This window comes from Phymastichus coffea, unplaced genomic scaffold (genome assembly GCF_024137745.1).
Source record: "Phymastichus coffea isolate CEN01 unplaced genomic scaffold, Cenicafe_Pcof_1.1 PCOF00019, whole genome shotgun sequence".
Taxonomy (NCBI): Eukaryota; Metazoa; Arthropoda; class Insecta; order Hymenoptera; family Eulophidae; genus Phymastichus; species Phymastichus coffea.
The window spans coordinates 1,981,040-2,008,117 of NW_026706830.1; the positions used below are offsets into that span (position 1 = coordinate 1,981,040).

Consider the following 27,078-nt stretch of genomic DNA (forward strand, 5'->3'; position numbering starts at 1 on the left):
AACAAAAATACAGCTAAATTATATAATAACTTAAAAAGAAAAAATAGTATGAATAACAAGAAAAAAAAAAAAGAATAAATAAATACAACATATAAAGAAACTGAAGGAAGGAAAAAGAAACAGCAGCCAATAAATAATAGCCTTAAGCACTAAACTATAAGGAAACAGGATGGAAGAATGAGGAATGGGAAGCAAGCTAGCAATATAAGATATCTGATCTTACAATAGCCTTAAATGCGCCAATACTAATTAGTAGGTAAACTAGAGGGGCATCAACTCAGAGGGGTACTAGCTCACTGAGTTGAAGCGTGTGAGTTGAGGTGTGTGCATATTCACCTCACCCCCCCCCTCCCGATCGGCCCGTGCACTGTCGATTCACCCCCCCCCCCTCCTACTGAGTTATACCGATGCGTTCTACGCACTCCCCCCTCCCCTACTGAGTTGATCTGATGTGGCGTATACCGGTGCGTTCTACGCACTCCCCCTCCCCTACTGAGTTGATCTGATGTGGCTTGATCTGATGTGGCGTGCGTTCTCTGCATTTCCCCCTCTCCCACTGATTTGATTCCTATGCACTACGCGCGTGTTCTGTGTTACGCGTTTTGATTGTTTTATTGTGTGTGTGTGTGTGTGTGTGTGTGTTAAAAATTTTTAGATTTATCTGAAAAAAAACAGACGGATCGGGGGATCGAACGCGCGTCCTCCGGATCCGCAGGCCGATGCTCTACCGCTAGAGCTACAGCCACTGTTACCACGGGCAATACCGTATTGTGTATACTGGCTACACATGCGATTGATATGTGGGGGGCGGCGGCGCCGGCGGCTGCTGCTGCTGCTGCTGGGGAGGGCCCAAGCGCTAATACATACAAATGATAATAAATTTTAATAAATATTTATTATAATTGGTATATAACGAATAATAATTTTTTATGTTCGATGTGTGCGCGCGGGCGCGCGTGTGTGCGTGCATGCGTGTCTCATCTACCGAAGATGGTTTAATAGAAAAAAACGTGCAAGTACCTGCTTACTTTCTTTTATTTGTAGACTTCGTGGTTGTAAGCTACTATAAATAGCACAGTGTAAGAATTATCGAATCTTTCATCAACCAGCATTCCAATAAAATGGATCGCTACTCTAAAGTAAAGTACTCTCGTCTTCCACAGGAAGACCCGGACGAAAAGAAGAACAAAGAATCATCGACATGGAAACAAAGTATTTCCAAATTTTCGAGCAATACTAAAAATTTTCCTGGACAAAAAGGCTATCAGCAGTTCAATAACGAAAAGAAGAAATAATCATATTTATACATGTCATCATTGTACACCACCTCAACTAATAAATAAACATTTTTTTTGTCTAAATTCTATGTTGTATAAATTTTTTTTGTTGATAAAAAAATACAAAATTTATTATAAAAAAGATGAACTGCTGCTGCTGCTGCTGCTGCTGTCATCGTCAGAGTCAGCGAAGAATTTCGCTTTTTTTTTTTTTGTTGGATGGTTTAATAAAAAATAAAAGAATATTTTTTTGTATCAATTGAAACAAAATTTTTTTATTGATAAAAAATATATCTTATTCTACATGTTCTTAAAAAAAAATACATATTATTCTACAAAGTATTTACTTAAAAACAAAATCACTATAGAAATCCTTCAACGACTTCATCGCTCTCTTCCCAATCCATACAACAGCCATCAATATAAAACTTTTTCATTATTTTAACGTTTTGATGTGCACATGTCGTTACGTATTTGCCGTTATGATTAGGGCACACGGTAACTGATTTTAATTTTTCGAAAGGCGAATAGCCCCAATCATTCAAATCGAAAACTTTGAGGCCATATCGTTCTAACCACTCTTTTTTCAAATCTCCAGAAACGAAAATTTTTGTGGCATCTTTGAGTGTATCCGTGATGATGAATTTATGCTCTTCGTATTTATAATCGCCAGAGTTCCATGTTAATCCATGATAGTAGAGTTCTAACCAGAGATTTTCTCGCTTATATTTCTCCGTTAGCCTTCGCCATGGAAAGGGAGGTTTGAACAAGCGTACGAGCGGTTCTTCGTTGTAGTTTAGTGGGAGTATCGCTAACTCTTTCACGGCATAAGTTTTGCCAGGCATCATGAAGCCTTGCATATCCACTACGTACTCCATTGCGATAGAAAGCTACTACTGAGCTGCTTAAGGAAAGAGTCAATTCTTTAATACCCCCCCCCCCCTCCTAAATAAGTTTCTTCACATCTCCATTTATCGGATTATACTGAACGATGCGATCGTGTAGAATAAGACAATACGCTGTAGTTCCTTCGGGAATATTTTCTCTGGTTTCGAACTCCAAGCGCACATCTACTGGAGCAGTCTTTAATGATTCGTTTTGTTTCGAACAGTCAATCACTACGAGTGGCATGTAATTTTTATATTCGAGTTTTTTGAGCATCGGTTCGGCATCCTTACCGTAGTATACGTTTTGAAAATTGGCATACATATCGTACAACATTGCGTACTGGTTCTTACTGAAATCAATGTTGAGATTACCGTATGGATAGCACTGAGAGTTGAGGTACAGTTTTACATTTCTGATGTTACAATGATCAAATATACTAGCGTTAGAGTTTGGTTCATTTTTTCGATTGATTTGGAAGGCTAAGATGACGTAGCGTGGTTTCTCCAACTGATTTGTCGTTTTAACTGTCCAGACGTGATTTGTGTTTGCAGGCAGCGCTGGATATTCGTACAGTTCCCAACTACGAAAACTCATTGAAATACTTCGTTCGCTTTTTAGAAAGTCGAGTAGACGTATTTTCTTTGCATTCGATGCAGTCACATAGGGCATAAGCCATTCGAGACGTGTTACATTAATCTTGAATTCTTCGTAAGCTTCAACGTTGGCCACGGTCTTCTTCGTTTGATAAACTGCATTTAAATCAGTACTCGATCTTACGAGAATTAATTCATGTTTCATATTCACTAGCACTTTGCGATAGTCCTCAGCGAATCCAAGTATGAAGCTCAGAGGAATCAAAATGTCAAAGTCGCCATTCGCATTAGTTATTTTACGGTCCTCTTGTTCTAAGGTATTTATCCATCCGGCATTTTCCGCAATCAAGGTTTGACTTGGAGTGAGAGATAACCAGTTCTTCATAACGGTTGTGAGACCAACGTTCTTACATTTATCTATTTCTATAGCATTCAGCTCATACCTAATTTCTTCAAACATGTGACAAATGGCATTATTAACAAAATCAGTATTCGTTAACAAAGTGTTATTGTTGCTGCGTAATCGTCCACAAATGTGTAACGAGCTGCGAGATGGTAAAAGGCACAAGTCTTGATGTTGAATTGATATACGAATCTCGTCACTATTTTTGAACGATGAATTGGTGTAAGGTTGATGAGCGTGGATCTCGTAATGAGCCAAAGATTCATCGAAGACGACAGGTGACTGTATTTCGAGAATGTTCTCCATTGTTTCGTTGAAAGCAGCAGCAAAAAGAAAATATTAGGCAATTTATTTTCCACCTGGAACTACTCTTAACCCAAGACTTTTTAGGAACTTTATGCTTTGACGTGTTAAAGCTTTCGCTTTCCGATGACGATTGATGACTGGAGTTCGTCGTGTTGACGTTTTCAATTTCAGTCGACGACTGATGATGGGTTTGCATTTTTCAATGCTTATATTGTCCCTACCACTCTTTGAATCGTAAACAATTCCCATTATACGCTTTTGAGGTGTAATCTGATGGTTATGACTTCACCGCGAAAATTAATTAAATTTCCGTCTTGATCGACGATGCGTAATTGTAAATAATCTATAGACTTTTTCGTAACTGGAAGATAAATCACGCGAGAGGGAATTTCAATAATTTTATATCCAGGCGGTACTGCTGGAAAAAATTCGTGAATATCGTGAACGGTGTTTCCGTTCAAGTAAGCTCCAGCGGTTATATTACACTCGACTCTCACAGCGTTCACTCTGAGAATACTGACGGGAAGATCAGAGTTGTGAGAAACGTTTGCCTCTAATGTACGTTGTGAAAAACCCAACAATCGTCCGATAGAATTCTGCGGACGAAAATCGATAGGTTCGGAACACTTGATTGTACAATGTAAGGTGTTGTTGTTTGGTTTCAAACTAAATATTATATTATTATTATTATCAGTACGGAGAGGCTGCACAGCTTTGCGAAGAAATTTATCAATGTCGTCGAACTCGTAGGTCCCGACAGGTATGTCGATAATTTGATTTGCGACGTAAAATTTATTATTATGTACGTCGATATTAGGTATCGAGTTGAACGTTAGAAACTCGACTAAGCCCAACTTGTAATGTTTATGCTGTGATAGTTCGATTGGTGGGAAATAGTGCGCTTCCAACAGTGAAGAATTACCCGAGAGTGTCAGAGTTAACGAATCCTCCATGACTGTGTGAACATGACTACCGATATTTTCACGTTGCCTTTACTTTTATACCCTCGCACAAAAACTGTAAGCAAAGATGACCGCATACGTGAGAATTGAAATCTTGATATCTTTTCGTATTATATTTGATCTCAATATCGCCAAGATACATCATTAAATCAATAGGTGGTCTAAGATCTCCAAAGCTATCGAAATATGTGACGTTTTTTCCGATTTTGCGATAAGCCACCCAGTGCGTTCCTGCTCCTTCGACGCCGTCAAGATTGACTATAGCTGATTCGTGATAATATGGTCCAGAACTCGGTAAGTCATTTCTCATGAAGACTCCGCGAAAATTTGGTATACTCAAAACTTTTGCATACTTCATCAAGTCGGCATTTGTGAGGGCTCTATCTGGTAAATTTATTTCGAACTTTTTTTTTTTTTCAAACCTGATCCCTGATAAGGTTTGAGATAAAGTCCATACCCTTTTTTATAAGGTTTGAGATACAGACCTTTTCCCAGAGTAATGGTCTCCATCGTTTTGTTGTGTCTCTTGTTCTCTTCCAATTGCTGTTTTGCAGACTTTGCATCGTTCACGGCTTTTGCGATTCCCGCGGCGCCACCAGCTAGAGCGCCAGTTGCACTCAAGCCTGCAAAAAGTGGTATGAGGAAGGGCAAAGCTCCACCCATCTTAGTTGATATTGGCAGAATTCGTGGAACATTGATGTTTGCTTTTCCACCAGCTTTTTTAACGGTTGTACGAGCTTTTTTCAAAGCAGAACCGATGACTTTGCGCGCACATTTACCCTTGGACCATTTGAATGTGGCCGCTTTGATCACGCTTTTCAAATTAACTAACTTTTTCGTTTTCTTGCGTCCTTTCGTCTTGGTTTTCTTTCTTCTCTTCGCGAGACCCATACCAAACTTTGATTTTAATTTCATGGCGTTAGATATAGCGTAAGCAGCTGCTTTCTCATCAAAACTAGAATCCTTAGCGAAGACTCTTTTGATCGCTTTTTCAGCTAAAATTTTGTCTGCGATATTTCTAGCCTGGATATTTTCTCGATTTTTCGAGTACGCTATATCGTGTTGCTTGCAAGCTGCGTCGAGAGGATTGATTCCTGGATCGCCGCGAGCTAAACGTGTCTGTAACTTAGTTCCTGGTCCGCAATATTGATAGCCTGGAATATGGAGTTCAAACGGAAGTTTATTAATGATATTATTGACGAATCCTCGTCCTTTCTTTGCTCTTTGACGTTTGCATATGATCATCCCTCGACCAAGTCCAACACACGACTAACGTTTTAAACTATAAAAACAGGTATATATATAGCCATGTGGTCAGTTATCGTTCGAACTCTGTCTCGTGAGTATGAATTTCAAGAAACAAACTGTGAAACTTCCCGTAGAAAATTTTGACGTTATCGTGCGGGGGGATAAGCAACCAAAGCGTCACGGAGATTTACTGCCGAATAGCATCAGAGCTATTTTTTGTGGTCCGTCCAACTGTGGCAAGACCAACAGTCTTTTGGCGCTTATCACTCACCCCAATGGCGTTAGATTCGAAAATGTTTACGTGTACTCGAAATCGCTCGATCAGCCAAAGTATAAATTATTGGAAGAGATGTTAAAGCCGATAGACGGAGTGAAGTATTTTCCGTTCAAGGAGCACGAATCCGTGATCGATCCCGAGCATGCATTGCCTAATTCAATTATGATATTCGACGACATCGCCTGTGAGAAACAGGACAATGTACGCGCTTTCTTTTGTATGGGCAGACATAGGAGCGTCGACTGTTTCTATCTCTCGCAAACGTACGCGCGTATTCCTAAGCATCTCGTGAGAGATAACGTCAATTTATTAGCAATTTTTCGACAAGACGAAGCAAATATGAAACATATATACGACGATCATGTGAATTCAGATATGACTTACAATCAATTTAAAGAACTTTGTGCAAAATGCTGGTTGGATGATAAATATGGGTTTTTAGTGATCGACAAAGACAGTACTATAAATTGTGGAAGATATCGAAAGGGCTTTGATTGTTTTGTTATAAATATATCACGATAGTAATGCGGTACACAGTCTCTCGATGATCGTCGAAGCGTTAACATGGCTGATCATCAAAGGGAAAAACATGTGCTTTCTCAACTCGTAAAAGCGCAAGACGCGATAAGACGAAAATATAGTTTATTGAAGCATAACCGAGAGTATACCGACGAAGTCTTGAATAAGACATTCAAACCAATAGTCGATCCTCTTAAAGTCATAATAAGTGAGAAGGAACAAAAAAAAAATCTTCCCCCCGAAACTCCCGTTACAGTTATTAAAAAGCCGAAATTTCTAAACAAAAAAAAATTAAAATACGAAATCAATTCGGCTGATAATGTCGACAAGTACGAAACCGCTCAGTCTAGTGGCGGAGATAGCGATGCTACTGTCACGCACAATACTACACAATTTTATAACAGTTTATCCGACGAACCGAGCGAGGATGAGCATTTAGCTGGCGACAAGTACACGAATGCATTGGATAAAAGTGATTCGAATTTTGTGGACTTGATTTATGGAGTACGTAAAGAACGAAATGGATCATACACGCTTGGTAAATCTACGGTGATTTTTGACAAAGATAACGTAGACGTCGATGATTTCAAGTATCCAAAAACACAGGGTTTGATGGAGTTACTGGTTGCAAAGCAACCTGATCAAAGTTTAATCACTTCCAATGATCTCAAGAGCTACAAAGAAATCTTGGAGATATCTAATATTCATAGGAAGAAAAATAATCCAAACGAGGCTATACGAGCGCACAATAGTAATAAATTCAATAACATAATTGGTCCGTTATTTGGTTTGACTAAAAAAAATACAAAAGGAGGCGAGGGGCTGCTACAGACGACTGATACGTCTTTGCCTACCTACAAGATTGCTCGAAACAATACTTCTATGGATTACATATACTGGGATGATCCGAATGAGCTCGTTGATCGTCTTCGATTGTTATTGGCTGAGCAATCAGCTGGTAACAATAATCACATCAACGAAATTCATTCGATAATCGAAGAATTACGCGAGGGTGGATATATATATACTAAGAGCACACCTATCGTTCGAGCATTATCAAAATGAACGTCGACGTATTCGGACGTAAATATAAAGAGCAAGGAGTTCACGGTCTTCGCGGTCCGCCCGGTATTGGGTTCAAGCTCACGAGCGAGTACCATTACGATCTAGAGAATAAAAGATTGGAAAATCTTGCTCCTCCGCGGAAGGCTAAAGATGCTATAAATTGGGAAACTGCGGAAAACATTGTTCAGATGGCAATCAAATCTACGAGAGACGTGATCGCACGATTAAGGAGTGATCTTGAGGATTTGGATGCAATTATCAAAGAGGAATTACCACGAATAAAGTCAAGTGTTGAAAATTTAGAAAACAGTCGATTAGATGGAAGCGGTGGTGGAGGAGTTGCACAAACCAACGAGACGTAATTATCCAAGACGAAAGTACGACGTTCGAGGTATCGATGAGACGTGGCAAGCCGATCTCGTCGATATGCAGGCCTATTCTAGACAAAATCGCGGCTATAATTGGCTTCTCACGATAATTGATAATTTTTCCAAGCACGCGTGGACTGTGCCAGTGAAAAGGAAAACCGGTCGCGAAGTGACAGCGGCCATGAAATCTATTTTAGCGAAAGGTAGACGGCCAAAGAATCTTCATACGGATAGAGGCAAGGAATTCTACAATACAGATTTTCAAGCTCTCGTGAAAAAATATAATATCAATCTGTATTCTACCAATAGTTCGCTCAAAGCTTCGATATGCGAACGATTTAATCAAACGTTGAAGAACGCTATGTGGAAAAAGTTTAGTCTCCGTGGGAACTACAAATGGTTCGACGTACTACCGGAGCTCACAGCTGCTTACAACAATCGCAAACACAAAACTATTGGTATAAAACCTATCCAAGTTACAGCGGCGAATCAAGCTCAAGTATTAAAAAAATTTATACAATACGTGGGAAGAAGAAAGCCAAAGTTCAAAGTTGGCGACAAAGTCAGAGTGAGCAAAGCGAAGCAAGTATTTGAAAAGGGATATACACCAAATTGGTCAACGGAAATATTTACAATTGTGCGCGTGGCACCAACAAATCCAACTACTTATCATTTGAAAGATTATCAAAATAAGCCTATCCTAGGTGGCTTCTACGAACAGGAACTTCAGAAAACCAAATATCCCGACATCTATCTAGTGGAAAAGGTTATTAAGAGGCGTGGTAATCGAGTTTTCGTAAAGTGGTTAGGATTTGATGATTCGCACAATAGTTGGATAAATAGAACCGTATTGTAGAGAAAAAAAAGAAAAACTATGTAGATTGAAGAATTAATAAATAAACACACACACACACATATTTTGATTTGAAAAAAAATATAAAGGAAGTTTATTCGCTTCTTTTTTTTCTTGTTATGCGTACATTGATATACATTTATTTATGCAGTTGTAAATTCTATACAACCATTACCCTTATGGCTGAGAAATAATTTAAGTTTATTAGCGTAATCCGACATATCGTTGTACAGCTTTTCATTCACGATCAGCGCACTCGATACCTTGTTTGGTAGAAACAGCTGAAACTCCTCGTTCACTTCGGCTACGATTTTTGCACCGTATCGTGTTTCAACTTGTTTGAGTCTGGTGATCATATACTTGGATTCTGTGTCCAATTCACGAATCTTCATAGTGGGTTTGAATTGATTACAAGCTAAATTATTCAGCTGCGCGAGATCCATCTGTAGAAAAAAACAATGATATTTAAACTCAGTCGACTTGAAACAAAACACACACACACACACACACACACACACACACACACACACACACACACACACACACACACACAAAATCACAATTACCTCGTGTAATTTTTTTATTTTTTTCTAATTTTATCGACGAACCGAGCTTCCAGTAACTTTCTTTTTCTCGGTGCAAGTTGACTAAGAATGAAATTCGAAGACTGCTGCTCGCTACTCGTCGTCGTCGTCAACGTTGCTGGTAACTTTGTCTCGATGAGAATGAGCTGCGAAGCCTCGGGCGTCGATTGATATAACCCATCCCCCACTCCGCTCTTTTTCGGCGACGGCGGCTCGACAGCGGCGGCGGCGGCGGCCGGCGGCTCGACGGCGTCGGCCGGCGGCTCGATGGCGGCGGTGGCGGCTCGACGGCGGCGGTCGGCGGCTCGACGGCGTCGGTCGGCGGCAGCAGCGACCGTTGGCTCGACTGCGATCAATCCCAACGCCTCTATCCGCCCCTCCCTCTCCACCAACGGAATGCCGTAATGGCCCCAAGGAAGCGTATCGGTGGTTCCGGGCAGCAAGAAGCGTTTATCGTCGTGCGCGCTGAGCGCGATCTTTGTTTGTCTCTCGCTGTACAATTGATGATGACGCGATCTGATGAACTTTTGCTGTCGGCTCATAATCACATTTTCTCGGAGACATTTGACGTAGTCGGCGAACGTAATCGTGGTATTCAGCACCGAATTCTTGATCCCCTTTGCCTTCTTTATCGCATCTCTATTCCGAACTCTCACGCTGTACATTTTGCTTCTGAGTCCCACGAACTCGAGCATGAGCATTCCGGCGTTCTCGTCCTTCATCTTGCCGACCACCTTCTTATTGGCTCTGGGAATCGCGAAGCGATTCGGCTCTGGAAAATCCGACGTATCGAATTCGTGAATATCACGACGCATGACCTCGTACATGTCTACATTGGTGATCTCGTACACGAGACTGTCCGTGTCGGTGTACAGAAGCTTGCAACGCTCCTCGCCAATGGCGGCAACGAGCATGTAGTCGTAGTGGAATCGATACACGAGCGTCTTGGACAAGTCGAGAACAGCGAGACCTATGTAAATGGGTTTTCTCACGGTGATTTCCGTACGCAACAGTTGAATCGCCACCAGTTCGTCGTCGAAAATGTCGCTACTGTGGAAATTTGGTCGAGCTATCAGAGCCTCGGCACCGTATCGCCCCTCCCACTTGTTCACCAACTTCACGTCGATGTGTTTCTTCTCGTTTTCCATGGTCTTGCCGTACACCGCATTGTTGAACAGTTTGTACAGCATTTTTTCGAATTCGTTTGCCGCTCGCTTACGCAACTCGCTATTCAAATCGATGTACGTCTTGAGCCATGGGCTCTGCTTAAACTTTAAAACCCGATGTATCTTCGCGAGGTGCAAGCCATGCCCTATTGCTTGTTTCAGAGCTCTGTAGTGGATTACGTAACGCTCCTTATCATGGAGAGTCGTCATGAGCTTTTTCTGCTTGGATCCCGGAGCGGCTTTGTGCTCCGGACAAAATGGCATATCTCTGTGCGCATCGTGAATTTCTTCTGGATACTCCAAATCCACCTCGAGTATGTAACCGAAGGCTGAGTCATCGGGAATATCGAAGGAAAAGTTGGCGGTGGCGTCAATGTCGCACCATTCGAAATCACCGAGTGGAAGTGGCTCGGTCATACTCCAACCGTAAAGGTTATTGACGTCAAAATACATCAAATATTTGTCATCTTTCTGTGGATCGTAGTTGTCGTCGTCGTCGTCGTCGTCGTCGTCGTCCATGTATGGATTGTTCGCGGCAGCGTACCTATTACAACACTGGCTAACTCCACCGCGAATGCCGCGCTCGACAAACACGAGCATGTCGATATCCGTCAAGAGCTCCAACCTTACACCCGTATACTTCAACATGGCGTCCCAACTCAGTCCGGGCGTCGTATAGTAGTGGGCCGGATCCAAACGATACGCCGTTCGACACTTGGCTCTGAAATTTTCAAAAACTTCGGCCAACAAGAGAACGTCCGTCTTGAGATACAAATCCGAATAGTTGCCGAGATCGGCGATGTCGAACGTTCTCCAAACGTTCTCCGCGTGACTGTACTCTTCGTCGCTGATATCCGAATCGTACAGACTGCTGTAAAAATCTTGCTTTTGTGGAAGCGTCGTCGTCTCCTCGAGTTTTGTAAACGACGACACATAGTCATACGGAAATACACCTTTTCTCTTGAGTAGGGCAATCTGCGGCAGTGTGTATCCGTCATCATGCTGAAAATGTCGCTCTAGAATATCGTGTTTTTCCAAGTACGACGATAGTTAGTCGAGCGAGGACGCCATAAATCGAAACGAATCGACGAAACGCAGCTTTATATCGGTACCTTCCACGTACTTCGTAAAAGATATGTATTTTTCCTTGGTTTGAGGAATGAGGCTCACTCGACCGGGAAATTCGTTCGCGATTTCCCGGATAAATAGATGCGCATCGTATCCGCTGAGATTGTGAAAAAAAACGGGTATAGTTCGCGATTCTTGATAAGCAATGTTACACGTGCTGTGAGCAGCTCCACGATACTTTCCCGTAAAGTGACAATGATCGCGAACTTTTCTGTCTTTTTTTTTTTTCATTCTCGACAAAAGGCCTATTACATATATGACATAGCGTAGCACGAAGAAAGCTAAGTGCCTCTTGAAACGTTAAATTTTCCATAGGCTGCGGGCTTCTGTACAACTCTTGCAGATACTTGGCCAAATCGTGAAGATTGCGAACGAACCACTTGGCCGGACCAACGTCATCGACGGTTTTCTGTCTGTAGCTTCGATAACGCGAAAGAGAGTCATCGTAGCTACACTTGACGAAAAAGCCAACGCTGTACGGTTTGTGACGTTGATAGATCCGCTCGTCGTTGGACACCGCTTCCAAGAGACTCTCAAAATCGGCGTACACGACGAACGGTACCGCGCACTCATTTTTAAAGTTTTCAAATTGTAAATATTTATCCTTGACACTGGGAAGCACAATTTTACACATATTCACATTTTTACAGTCGATCTCGTGCGTTTTCAATCTCTCTTCAGTTAGAAAATAGTGCAAGCAACGATCGCATATGTACGACTTACATTTGCGAAATGACAACTGTCGATACATCAATCGAGATAAGTCTTTTATCCAAACATAGTGCACTTTGTATGGTATACCGGGACGTTCCATTTGCTGCTGCTGCTGCTGCTGCTTTTCGTTTACATCGATATAATAATTTTCCACTAGAAGAAGATTCACATGCCTGTCTTTTTTCTCATCGGTCAAATGTTGCGGCAACACATCGTAGGATCCATTATTCAAATTTAAAAAGTACACGTTCACTGAAACGTTGTTTTGCTTTTCAAATTTCACGATTTCTTTCGGGTGTACCGGAAATGATAGATTTTTGAAATTATATTTATCTTGATGTGCAGTATAGGCAGTGACACGGCATGCATTCCTTGCGACTGGATGTAACGCCGAAAGGATGGCCCATTTGAAGCATTCGTTATCGTTGTTCCGCACGTTCACACAGGCTTTCTTATTTTTAACAGGCTTGGGCAATTCAACGTAAGAACCAACTCTCATAGGATTGTACTTGCTGATATTTACGGTTAAGTTTAATATAACGCGAAGAGACCAGCCTGAGTCTTGCTCTTGAAATTCTTCCGTGCTCTTACTAATTGGTTGTAAAACGTTTTCGACGAACCACTCGTCTATGTCTGTGGTTAGGTATATCGGCGCCATCTTCGTATTGAAATGCTTCACATCGAGCTTTTCATCGCAATTATTCTTTTCGACTGCATACTCGGCATCCAGTACGGCATTAACTTTTAAAGAACTATGTTTCTCCAAGGTCTCCTTAATTTGAGCATGGAATAATGGTTTGGCATGCCTCAAAAACGCATTCAAATCCAGATGTTTCAGATTGGTTATCACACCAGTCTTTATTCTGCCTTTGAACGCACTATTGATGTCGTTCCAGTGAACTGTTGAGTCTTGAGCTGGATTAACAACAGCCGGTGTAGTGGTAGTAGTAGAAGTAGTAGTAGTAGTAGTAGTAGTAGTAGTAGTAGTAGTAGTAGTAGTAGTAGTAGTAGTACTAGCCGGTTCGAGACCTTCACCAACTACATCTAAAATAACGAGAGGTTCGTATATGGATTGTTCGCTATGTTTGCTCACCACAGGTTCGGCAATCGATGAGGTGGCAATGGGGGGCTGTGCCAACAGCCTACTCTTGTATTCGTTTAGCAGATGTAAAACGCTTCTAATCATACACATAGCTGCCTGCAGCTTCTGTTTGCCAGACACGATCAAGCTAGGCGAACGAGAAAGCTCATCGGCTTTGCGCAAAGCCAATGAACCCAGTGTCAACCATCTTTCGATGTCTTCGACACTAGCATCACCTGCATTCGCCAGACGATGTGCGCGCAAGAGCAACAAAGCTGTGTTCTTGAAATACTCAGCCATGATGCTAGTTACTCAACTGAGCAGATTTGACAAATCCATCGCGTTATATTCATTACTCGTCAATGCTGATTGGTTGGAAAAAGTATAGAGGGGGGTGAACGATTGTGATTGATCGAAAAATTATAGTGGGGCATCAACAAGTGCAAGCTCAGTATAAAAAGACATTCATTCGTCTGTATTGACGCAGTCGTCGACGTCGATTCCTCAGTTACTACGATGGATTTTGTTGTAGACGTACAGGGCTTCAAAACTAGCTTAAACGAATTCGTATTCAAGGAGATTGCTGTTTGTCCTCTGGAAGAAGATCCAACTCCATCGGTGCTTCTGTTTAAACCACCTTACCCATGGGAGTGGTTATTAAAGAAAAATCAGTGTGAAAACCGGTGGTTAGCGAGAAATTTTCATGGTATTCCGTGGGAATCTGGCGATTTACCGTACGACGATCTTGGAAAAATAATCAAAAAAACACTTTTTGGAGCAACTATTTTTGTCAAAGGTCTTGAAAAAACAAAATGGCTGAGAAATTTGTTGACCAATGCACAGTAAGTGTCTTTTCGTCGCGTATCATCTTAAAGAGAAAAAAAATGATATCTAATGATTTTTTTTACAGAACGACTGTGGTTAACGTTGAAGATTTGGGTTGTCCATCACTCAAGAATATTTCAAACGATAGCATTTCCGTATGCAGTAACCACAACGCGTATCTATCAAATCCACCGTGTGCCTTTAAAAACGCGCTGGCTATCAGTAGATGGATGCTCGCTCGCAAAAGTCGTGATATGTAATTTGATTTTTTTATATTTAAGTTTGAAAAATAAATTTTAAAAATTAACGTATCGATCAATCCTTGTTTTTACTCACTTATAATATATAAATTTTAGAAACAAAAAAATATAACATTAAAATACAAAAAAAATATTAGATTAAAAGAGAAAAAAAAAGTACACAAACATTTTTTAAAAATAATAGGAACTTTATTAAAACCAAACAAGAACAAATTTACGCAAAATAAGCACGAACGCGTTTGCTAATAGTTTGACGACATATTGGACAATCGTCAATTCTTGATGCACATTCCATGCATACAGTGATATGTCCACAAGGTAAAAAAAGTACAGCGATCCTAGCATCCAAACATATCTTACATCTGGTAATTTCAAGTTGACGCAAAATATTGCCTATATCTCGCTGAGACTTTTCAACCCTTTCGCGAATTTTATTCATTTTTTCATTTTGTTTATCGATACTCTTCTTATAACCGCGTACAAATTCTTCGCAAACAGATACCATACCAACAGTTGCATTTGCTATGGTTTTCGAAGCACATTTCTCCGTCAAATGTAAATCGGAAAAAAGCTTTGTAACAAGACTCTCAATCGATAACGATAACGCAGGCTCGTCTGTACTCGAAGGTAGGCTAGTTGTTGCGCACGCTGTTGCTGCCCGATACTCGAGCTTATACGGTCCACAAACATCTTTACTTTTTCTTCGAGGAGGAGGTACCGGTACGGGGCTCAATCCGATCGGCACATTGCCACAACTTCTGTTACGAATGAAAAGGCAGCCGCCATCCCAGCGCTTATGTTCCGTCATAGGGTCGTCACCTTCTTCCCAACGACAGATTTCCATACCACATTCAAAACAGCGTACTTGATCGATCTGCCCCGTATAATAAAAGCCGGCCGCAGCAAGATCTGCTGGTCGTACGTGTGCGCATGTCCATTGAGACGTGAAGCTATCCAGCCTCGCTTGCTCAAATCTGCACAAATAAAAAAATTTTAAAAAAATATATAAAGTGTATTCTATAAACAATAAAACAAATAATTACCTATAGTCAATCTTGTTGGAGCTCATTGTAGAATGTTCGTATAACCTTTCTTCTTTCACACCTTACACTAGTTTACTCTGGATGCGAATGCAACTGCTGATGAGATGCAGCTCATTTTTATAACGAACGATTGAGATTTCCCCTTCCATCCTCCATTAAAAAATTCCATACATGCCATACGTGCCATACATTCCATTCATTCCATACATGCCATACATTGCATAAAAAAATTCATTTAATTTTTATGAGTTATACATACACGTGCGCACGCGTATGCGTATGTAAAGCATACAACTTGTGGAGAATTGACTCAACGGCCTATGCGAGTGACGTCATTTAAAACTGTCGCATATACGCACTGATTTTTAATAACGATATTTTAATTATTTTTAATTGAGAAGAAATTACCTATCCTTTCTGTTGAATTTAATTGTTGACAATTTACATATAAATAATTAATTGTCTACATCTAATACGCTATAAGAAAAAATTAGTAACATTATTTATCGAATTTTTTCTCGTAATAATCTTTCGGTAATATTAAAACTGTCGCATATACGCACTGATTTTTAGAGACATTTTTTTTGTTGTTGTTATTTTTAATAACGATATTTTAATTATTTTTAATTATTTATCGAATTTTTTTTCTCGTAATAATCTTTCGGTAATAGATATACAGGAGAATCGAACCTAGCCTCCTTTGCATCTATACGACAGTGCTCTACCGTCTGAGTTATTGTCGCTCTTTCTAAAAATAGTGCATACTAACTGTATATTATTTTATGATTTAGGAAAAAAAATTATCGTTTTTTTTTAGTATTATTTTGTACACTGAATTAAACGAACTATTTTTATTGTGTATATTTTTTAACTAATTAAAAAAATACTTACCTTATACTTACCTGCTCGTTTCGCTGAAAATTGGGGGGGGGGGGGGGGGGGGGGGTAAGAATAAAGAAAAACACAAGGTTGAATTTATTCGTAATTTCAAATTGTTATTGTTTTAGTACTTACCTTTGCGACTACGATATATTTGCACATACGTTTGAATAGCACTTAAAAGTGCTGATTTTAAAAAAAAATTATATAAGTTTTTTTTATTAAACAAATAGTTAGTCTATGTTATATTTAACCATACGTTTGAATAGCACTGAAAAGTGCTGATTTATAAAAAAATAATATAAATTTTTTTTTATTGAAAATTTAGCACTGATATATTTGCACATACGTTTGAATAGCACTTAAAAGTGCTGATTTATAGAAAAATAATATAAATTTTTTTTATTGAAAATTTAGCACTGCAAAAAAAAGTGGCCCAGAAAAGGGAAAAAATACTTACCTTATACTTACCTGCTTGTTTCGCTGAAAATGGGAGGGGTGGGGGTAAGAATAAAGAAAAACACAAGGTTGAATTTATTCGTAATTTCAAATTGTTATTGTTTTAGTACTTACCTTTGCGGCTACGATATATTTGCACATACGTTTGAATAGCACTTAAAAGTGCTGATTTTTTAAAAAAATTATATAAGTTTTTTTATTGAACAAATAGTTAGTCTATGTTATATTTAACCATACGTTTGAATAGCACTGAAAAGTGCTGCTTTATAAAAAAATAATATAAATTTTTTTATTGAAAATTTAGCACTGAAAAGTGCTGTTTTAAATTGATCATGATATCGATTAACTGTCGGGATTGTACAGCTTCGTCAACTTGAAAAAAAAAAAAAAAAAAGCGGCCCAGAAAAGGGCCGATCGTTCGTTCGCTGCAACTTGTCACTGCCAACGGCTTGCCACCACCTACTCTTCGTCCGTTGCGTGAGAAATAAAGAGCGTACGCGCTATCGCGATCCTATATTAATACACATTGGCGTCTCTTCTCCGCACTAATCACATTTTCATTAGCTACTCCCACCACTAATTATGATTGTCTTATGCGTGCGACAAAATCAGTGCTGTCGCGTATCTCGCATCCCTACTCCCAAATCTTCGACCAATGACCGAAACGCGGCTAGTGTTTCAAAAGATGAATAAAAATTCGAACGCCTTGCAACGATACGTCATTGTGATTTTTTTGTCGTGGAGTTGTGAAGTGTTTAGTAAAATGAGTGAAGAACGGGTGGAAAATTTGTTTTCCTTGGACGATGCGTCGTGGCAAGACGCACTTAATGAAGCGATCGAGGCGTTGGGCGAGGACATCGATCTTTCCGAAGATGAAGTCTTCGGATTGATCGGTTTACCGGTGCAAGAAGCAGCGGTGGACGAAGTCGTCGTCGAGCAGCCGCGAACACCTTCGCCGAGGAGGAGGAACGACGACGACGACATCCACGAAGCGGCAACCATTCGGATGCCGCTGACACCTCCACCTTCAATATTGTAAGTACATTTTTTTCATTCTTTTTTACCCTCTCTCTCTCATTCTGTTTTTTTATAATTAATACCATTATACTAATAAAATGTTATTAGTTATACATAAATTTTTTAAAAATAATAAGAGCATATATGTTCTTAAATTAAAAAAAGAGGTTCTGTTCTTTTTTATACATAAATTTTTTAAAAATAATAAGAGCATATATGTTCTTAAATTAAAAAAAGAGGTTCTGTTCTTTTTTTTCTGTATACTAATAACACAATTATATATCTAATAATATTGTATTAATAAATTGATAAAATTTTATATAGATAATTTATCAATTTATTAATGTAAAAGTATTATTCGTTATATAATATGTATGTACGTGTGTATATGAGAGAGAGTATATACTCCAATTTTAAATTTAACATTCTTTTCTCTCGCGTACTTAAAATTTCTTATTTTGCGATGTCCGGTTTTCGTCGTCGTAGTCGCGTTATCGGCATAATATAAATATAAGTGTTTCCGATTACAGCACGCATCGGACAGCGCCACTCCAATTACCGCCACCGTCTCCATGCTCCCGATCATCTTCAACGGTGAATGTGTAAGTTGAATATTTATTATACAGATAGATATATGAAATGATTTTTTTTTCAAAATAAAGAATCTTTTTTTTTTTTTTTTTTTTGCAGGTCTGATGACGACGACGACGACGTGGAGATGGTCTGCGAGGTGATTGTCTCGCGTCGACCACCACCACCACCACCATCACGACGCGTGACATGCGTCGACCTGGTGACGCCTCGAGGAGCACCCGTGATGATGATCGACATCACAACACCACAACAGCCGCTCTTGGTGAACTTAGTTTCACCACCAGCGATACAAGAGACGTCCTGCCGCCAACGAGAACAGGTATGATTCTTTTTTTCTCTTTTCTTTTTTTTTTAATCGGCAGTAGTATGTTCTAAGTTTTTTTTCATTTTTTTTGTTGCAGGTCGGCGATCACAACAACACCATGCCAGTATGCGGGGGCTGGGAGTGCGCACACTGCGTCGCTGGTCGCTGCAGTCGGCAGCCGCAGTGGGTGGAATCACCACCGCAGCGCGGCAGCAGGCGGCACGTCGATCGGAACGGGCCGGTCAGACAGATGGTGCGAAGATTATTCGCATCACGGTCGAGCAGTCCCGAAGATTCCCCCGCTGTGCGCCAGCCTTCTCGGTCGCCGTCGCCAGCTCCGTTGAGTAGGCAGCTTTCTAGATCGCCCGCGGAATTATCCACAACGGCGCTCATGCAGAGTCTCCGCATCGCGGGGAAAAAGCGCCTGCGCGTCACGGATGAAACCGTCGACGGCGCCCCGCGGTACAAAATAGCAAAATTTTTCACCGCTGACGACGACGACGCCGACGACGACGACGGCGACGACGGCGACGACGACGGCGACGACGACGACGACGACGACGACGACGACGACGACGACGACGACGACGACGACGACGACGACGACGACGACGACGACGACGACGACGACGACGACGACGACGACGACGACGACGACGACGACGACGACGACGACGACGACGACGACGACGACGACGACGACGACGACGACGACGACGACGACGACGACGACGACGACGACGACGACGACGACGACGACGACGACGACGACGACGACGACGACGACGACGACGACGACGACGACGACGACGACGACGACGACGACGACGACGACGACGACGACGACGACGACGACGACGACGACGACGACGGCGACGACGACGACGACGACGACGACGACGACGACGACGACGACGACGACGACGACGACGACGACGACGACGACGACGACGACGACGACGACGACGACGACGACGACGACGACGACGACGACGACGACGACGACGACGCCGACGACGACGACGACGACGCCGATGATAATGATGATGGCGAAAACTAGGCGTTAGTTTTTTATACATTTTTGTACATTTTTTTGTATTTTTTTGTACATTTTTTGTATTTTTTGTAGATTTTTTATATTTTGTTATATAATAAATAATTATTAATAACAATGTCTTTTCTTATAAATAATTATTAATAATATATCTATATAATAAATATCTATTTATAACATTTATTAAAATTTATTGTATTAGCGCTTGGGCCCTCCCCAGCAGCAGCAGCAGCAGCCGCCGGCGCCGCCGCCCCCCACATATCAATCGCGTGTGTAGCCAGTATACACAATACGGTATTGCCCGTGGTAACAGTGGCTGTAGCTCTAGCGGTAGAGCATCGGCCTGCGGATCCGAAGGACGCGCGTTCGATCCCCCGATCCGTCTGTTTTTTTTCAGATAAATCTAAACATTTTTAACACACACACACACACACACACACAATAAAACAATCAAAACGCGTAACACAGAACACGCGCGTAGTGCATAGGAATCAAATCAGTGGGAGAGGGGGAAATGCAGAGAACGCACGCCACATCAGATCAAGCCACATCAGATCAACTCAGTAGGGGAGGGGGAGTGCGTAGAACGCACCGGTATACGCCACATCAGATCAACTCAGTAGGGGAGGGGGGAGTGCGTAGAACGCATCGGTATAACTCAGTAGGAGGGGGGGGGGGGGTGAATCGACAGTGCACGGGCCGATCGGGAGGGGGGGGGGGGGGGGGTGAGGTGAATATGCACACACCTCAACTCACACGCTTCAACTCAGTGAGCTAGTACCCCTCTGAGTTGATGCCCCTCTAGTTTACCTACTCTAATTAAATCGATATCTACGGGAGATGAGAGATTGTACGATCAATGACAGAAATATGGTTGAGGATACTTTTGCGGGAATGGATAAAGAAGGTGGCGTGACGAGACCGAAAAACACGAGATGGGATTATGTAAAAGATAAGATTGAAAAGATCGCATGAATCTATTAGATTATGGCATAATTTTTAGATGAACAGAGCGGATTGGTTCTGAATAAATGATGATATAGATGGTATTTTATATGATTGTGCTACGATTGAATAGTCGAAAGAAAAAGAACTCATACAACGACCAACGTTACTGTACAAGAAACGCAAAAAGTGATGCTAAGTGATCTCAAGCGATCTGGAGTGAATGTCGTATCGAAGGGTCCAGATCAAAAATGCAACGTGAGTTTTGTTCGAACAAAAGCATTATAGATAGCAATAAGAGAGCTTCGCTGCTTAAAGGCGTGGCATTTTCTGAAGATAAGAGAGAGTTACTTACTACGCGAAAAAGATAGATAAGCTCTTCACGCATACATCCTGGATCTTTTCTTGTCCGATTGTAAGTCCAGTGCATCGGTCGGAGAACCGACAGACTTGAACAATTTTGAATCGTCTGCGTAAAAGAGATCCTAGAGGATTTGATCACATTAACTGCATCATTAATGACAATGATAAAAAACAGCGGACCAGAGCCTTGTGGTACGCCAGATAAGGCCGTATACGTACTCGGACGAGACAAACTGCTGAAGCCTGACTGAGTACTGACGGCTAGATAGATATGGGGAACACCATGAAAGAATGGGACCATAAACATCATAGAACATGAATTAAGATAACAGTAAGGCGTGATTGACGCAGTCAAATATATTGCTGAGATCAGTGTACATTGTATCTACCTGGATTGGGTTGGGTACATCACCAAATGCATCGACCAAGCATTCTATGAATTCAGCAAGATTAGTAGTAATTGAGAGTTAAAAAAACCATGTTGGGAAAAACTGATTGGTCGGATGAGGAAGGATGAAAGTTTAATGGAAACGATGCGATCAAATAATTTAGAAAGCATATTCAATTATTTCATATTATATATTATTATATTCATATTCGCTTTTGGCGATAGTTGAAAATATTGCGTTTATCACCACGTTTTTTGTAAACGGACATAATATAAGCTTGCTTACATAATAAGGTACTAGAACGGAGAGAAAGATTAAAAGTAATGAGCAGCGGCTGTGCTAAATTATTCATGCAATTTATAAAGAATACCGATGGAATGCCATCAAGGCCGACGCCAGACGAAGACTTGATAAGACCAAGACCATTCTTGACCTCCTCAATAGTAAACCACAGTAGCGCCAATGACTGAGAGTCAAACGTACCAGAGAAATCGGTAGAAACAGGAGACGAATTGAAAACAGAAGTGAATCGCGTGGTGAAAAAATTAACCATATCCAGACCGCGGTTTACTGTGACGTCATTAAGGAATATACTATCCGGAAATCCAGAACGGCCACTATCACGATTGGCAAATTTCCAAAATTCTCTAGGATCGGAAGTCAAAGACTCTTCAGTGGCCTTGATGAATATATCAAAATCTCATCGAAAGAGACGCTTGCACTGTATTCTTAAGAACCTAAAGTCCAAGAGTGTCCGTCCACATCCAGATGACTTGAATAAGCAATGAGCCTTCCTCTTCTTAGAAACAGCTACACGCAGCTCCATTGACTTCTATTTGGGCATGTTCGGTGTAGAGGTATTAATGAATGATGTATTGCAAGTAATGGTTTCAGACAACGTACTGTAGAACAGATCGACAGAAGTGTTCTGTAACGGTCCATTCTAATTTGCCTTTTCTCCCACTGCAAAATAACAACCCGCCGTGCACGAGAAAACTAAAGAAAAGCGATAATTGAGCAAAGGCGCTTTTCTCACATACATGTAAATGTGTTAGGGCAATTCGGCGAAAACAAGACCATATAAGGAGAGTGACGTCACGAGCGTGGAAAAATTATTGTTTACAATGCAAAATCGACAATTGCAAAGTTTTTTCTAATGTACAAAAGCATTTTTCAGTCAATTTTTATACGCTGATCTCGAATCTCAAGTTATTATAGTCATTAAATATGTATTTGTTAGTTTAATATAATTTACAAGTAAATATCGCTAGTAATTTTACAACAAATTAATATATATCAAATTCGAATATACAACAGCGATCGTAGCACATTAAGACAGAAAAGCAAGAATTTGACACTTTGATAATTGATTTTTGACTGAGATATCAATAAATAAAAAATTCATAATTTATTTAAGCAATTAAAATTGCGTTGTGAGATAGCGATTCGACTGTATATATCTATAAAATTAATGATAACGATTGTTACCCATTTGTTGATTTTATAATGGCTAAAAGAGGAACTTACAAATTCGTTTTTCAATTATTATTCAAAAATGGATTGTTAAGTTAGTCGTTTTTATTTTGAATACTGTTCCACTTATCACAAGTGATTTTTTTATGTAAAAATTTTCCGTAAATCGTATTGTAAATTCTGTGTTATTTGAATATTCAACTTATACCACTTATAATTTTAAAAGGCGATTTTTCCTAGAGAAACGACTTATATTAAAAAATTTGTTATTCTATACTTGATTTTTTAAATCACTAATTTTCAATTGCCATCAAGCCATTTTGCGGCAAAACCTGTACAAAGTTTATGCTAATATAAAAATAGCATTGTACGGGCTACCAAGCGTAGAAAGGAACCAATTTCGCAAGTATAAATTCGCTCGTTGCTGCGGCAAGAGGATTTCTATTCTACCTTGCTTAGTAGCGCGAGTATTGAACGAAATAAAGACTCAGCTATTTCCTGAGATTGATTTCATTATTCAGTGGTTAGCCTGCTAACTCCTTTTCCTTACGATAATCTAAGCACTCAACTCATAAGACTTTCTCTCTTATCTCCTCTCTGAAATATATAATTGCCTAGAAATTAAATTGAATATTCGTTCCGGCGCTATCGGGCTTCTCCTCGATAGATGCAACAATACTCAATTGTATTTTAAACGGCTCATCGAAACAGCGAATACTGTGTTCGCTATTCAGTGATTATTGAAATATAATTACTTATAGAGCATTCACGTGTCAACTTCTTGCTTACTCTCGAAAACGCGATTATAAATAAAACAATTAGAGTCCGAACTACGAGGGTGGTCCGATAAGTACTTAGCCTACAAAAGAGAAACGAAAATTTTGGAAAAGTGGCGTTTTATTATTCAACATAGTCTCCTTTTAGTTCGATACACACGGAGGTGTGAGCCGGTGCGTTGTCGTTGTGGAAGAGCACTTTTTTCTTCGCCCAATGGGGCCGTTTTTTCTGCAATTCGACGTCGAATCGGCCCAATGATTCGGCATAGTATAGCCCTGTGACTGTTTTGCCCTTCTCCAGGTAGTCGATGTAGATCACACCTTGTGAATCCCAGAAAATGGTGGCCATCACCTTTCCGGCCGACGGGGCAGTCTTCGCCTTCTTCGAAGCACTTTCGCCGGGTAAAGTCCACTGTTTTGACTGTTGCTTGGTCTCTGGTGTATAACAGTGGATCCATATTTCGTCGACTGTCAGGAAACGAAGCAGAAACTCCTTCGGATTGCGCTTAAACAGCGTCAGACATTGCTCTGAAGTTGTTTCACGGTTGCGCTTGTTATCCGGAGTGAACAAACGCGGTACCCATCGTGCCGACAGCTTTCTCATGCCCAAAATTTCATGCAGGACATGAATCACGCGATCTTTTGAGATGCCTACGATCTTAGCTATCTCGTGCACTTTCAATCGTTGATCGTTGCCAATACGAGATCGTTAATTTTTGTCACGTTATCCTCCGTGGTAGCCGTTTTCGGAGCACCTGGACGTGGCTCTTCAAAAACCGACGTGCGACCACGTTGAAACTCTTAAACCAATTTTTGACGGTCGCCATCGAAGGAGAAGAGTCACCGTACACAGCATCCAAGCGCTGTTTGATTTCGCTATGCGATTTCCCTTCCAAAAACAAGAATCGAATCACCGATCGATACTGCTCTTTTTCCATTTTTCAAAAATCAACGGACACACTTGTTTTCACACGCTCTCAAAAATAAACTATAACTCTGATCCGGCTGAAATCTTGACAGTAAGCATCGAGAAGGTTGTACTACGTGATAGAATATTTCTTTTGTGAGAGTGGCGCCATCGGGCGGTGAGGCTATGTACTTATCGGACCACTCTCGTATTTACTTTACTAACGTAAGATAGAATCAAACGTTACAGTTAACTTGCATTAAGTTATTCTTAAACAAGTGTTTCCAATCTATTACCGAAAGCATTGCATTAATGGCTTAGTCATTTGCTTTATTGAAGTTGAAAGTTGTTATAGAGCTTTTAGTTAGTGGCGGAGGAAAATTGACGTGCATAACTTCAATAATAAATGATTCATGGAAGCTGTTTGATGATGCCAAGGGATCTAATTGATTACTTAATACTACAAGCTCACTACAGACGGCAAGATCCAGAATATTCCCCACACTATTAGTTGATGAAGCCAGTCGAGAGCACTGTAAAGTGTTCATACAGCATTCAAGATAATGGGCTGATGAGGAGATGTCACGACTCGTGAGAACACCATCAATGAATACCAGACTATTGGAGATGGACCAAGTGCAGCGTGGAAAATTGAAGTCTCCAACCACAAGTGTAGTAGCAGATGGATAAGCCTGTGCAATACCCTCCAGAGTAGAGCAGAAATCATCCATAGAGGTAGGAAAGGACGAAGTAAGCAGTGACGACAACGGTGGCAAGTAGACCATTGAGAATAGCAAGGTAAAATTAAAGTCAAGCTTGAGGATCACATGCTCTAAATTATAATTGAAAATTTTTAGAGAAGTAAAATGCAAGCAAGCGTTCTCAATCCATATAAGGATACCTCCACCCCTAGACTTACCACTTTGCGACAGACAGCTTTCCTCACACACTTGTAGCCAGATCTGATATCTGTTGCAGAGCGTCATCTATCATGTCATCCAGCCAAGACTCAGTCAGAATTATAATATTAAATTTTTTGGCATTAGTGCTGACAAATTGAAAAAAGGAATCGATTTCGGATTTTACTCTGCCTATGTTTTGGTAATAAATTGATAGACTATGAATTTTATTTGCTGCAATTCAGTTAGTATCTAGCTCTTGGTGAGTGCAGACGTATTAGCGGTAAACTTTCTACAAGGGGAAGTATAGGCAATTCATTTCATCTACTAATCCAATGAAAGTGCGAATAAACAAATTTAAATTAAAGTGCATAAAATTAAAAGATAGTGATAGCCGGTTGATTTAAATAAATGGTTGGTAGGGCCAATGGGCTAAATTCCCAAACTATTAATGCAAATTACGAAAATGTTAAAGATAGCAAAAATCAATATAAGGAGGCTTGGACTGAAGTAAAAGAACGGAAGAGAAAAGGAAATAGTCCAGAAACAACAGATCAAAGTAAAAATAAGAAAACAACATTAAAAAACTACTGGCTAGGTAAGCCAGTAGAGTTAAAAAATTCACTCGAAGATTTAGAGTCGGAATATGCACCATAATCTAAGGAACTGTTGAACCAAGACAAACCATTCAAATCCCCTCCAATATTCGTGATAGGAGTTGAAAACATAAGACCGTTAAAAGAAGAACTTGATCGTATAGAAAAAGGCAGTTATACATTTAAAATCCAGAACAACAATGAAATCATAATACTACCATTGTCATCTCAATATTACAACCTAATAATAAAAATACTAAAAGAGAAAAATGCTGAATTTTATACCCATCAAAGAAAACAGGAAAGAAATTACAAAGTAGTGCTAAAAAATATCCATCCTTCTGTCGATATGGAGGAACTAAAAATAGAAATAGAAAGCTATAACCACAAAGTAAAAAACATTACCAATATTAGACAGAGCCAAACAAAAATACCACTACCACTCTTTTTCATTTAAATAGAAACTCAAGAAAACAACAAATAGATGTATGATAAAGTTAGGCTACAAAACACAGTGGTAAAATTTGAACGGCCAAGAAAAAAGAGGGAAGTCCCCCAGTGTACCAGCTGCCAGAGATTTTATCACACTAAAAACTATTGCAACAAAAAACCCGCTTGTGTCAAATGCGCAAAAAGCCACTTAACAGTGGGCTGATCAATAAAAGAAAAGATAAAATATGTCAAATATGTAAACTGTGGATGACATCATGTAGCCAGTTACAAAGAATATAATGTCCGAAGATAATTAATGCAAAAACTATTCCCTCCAATAACAGAAAAGAAGTTAAACTCAATTAACAATCAAAATAAGATAATAGTAGCATGAATATTAAAAACACAAACATTTCATACGCGCAAGCTGT

The 27,078-nt window shown here is 40.2% G+C and overlaps 1 protein-coding gene and 1 long non-coding RNA gene across 3 annotated transcripts in view; both read left to right on the forward strand.

Annotated features, from left to right (window-relative positions):
* The window catches only part of LOC131675319 (protein slit), a 1,191,763-nt gene that overhangs the window by 988,385 nt on the left and 176,300 nt on the right, over nt 1-27,078 (forward strand). The window lies entirely within an intron of this gene.
* LOC131675321 (uncharacterized) lies at nt 17,715-18,719 on the forward strand. Its single transcript, XR_009303038.1, has 3 exons — nt 17,715-17,933; nt 18,446-18,517; nt 18,606-18,719. It is a non-coding gene; the product is annotated as an uncharacterized LOC131675321 (long non-coding RNA).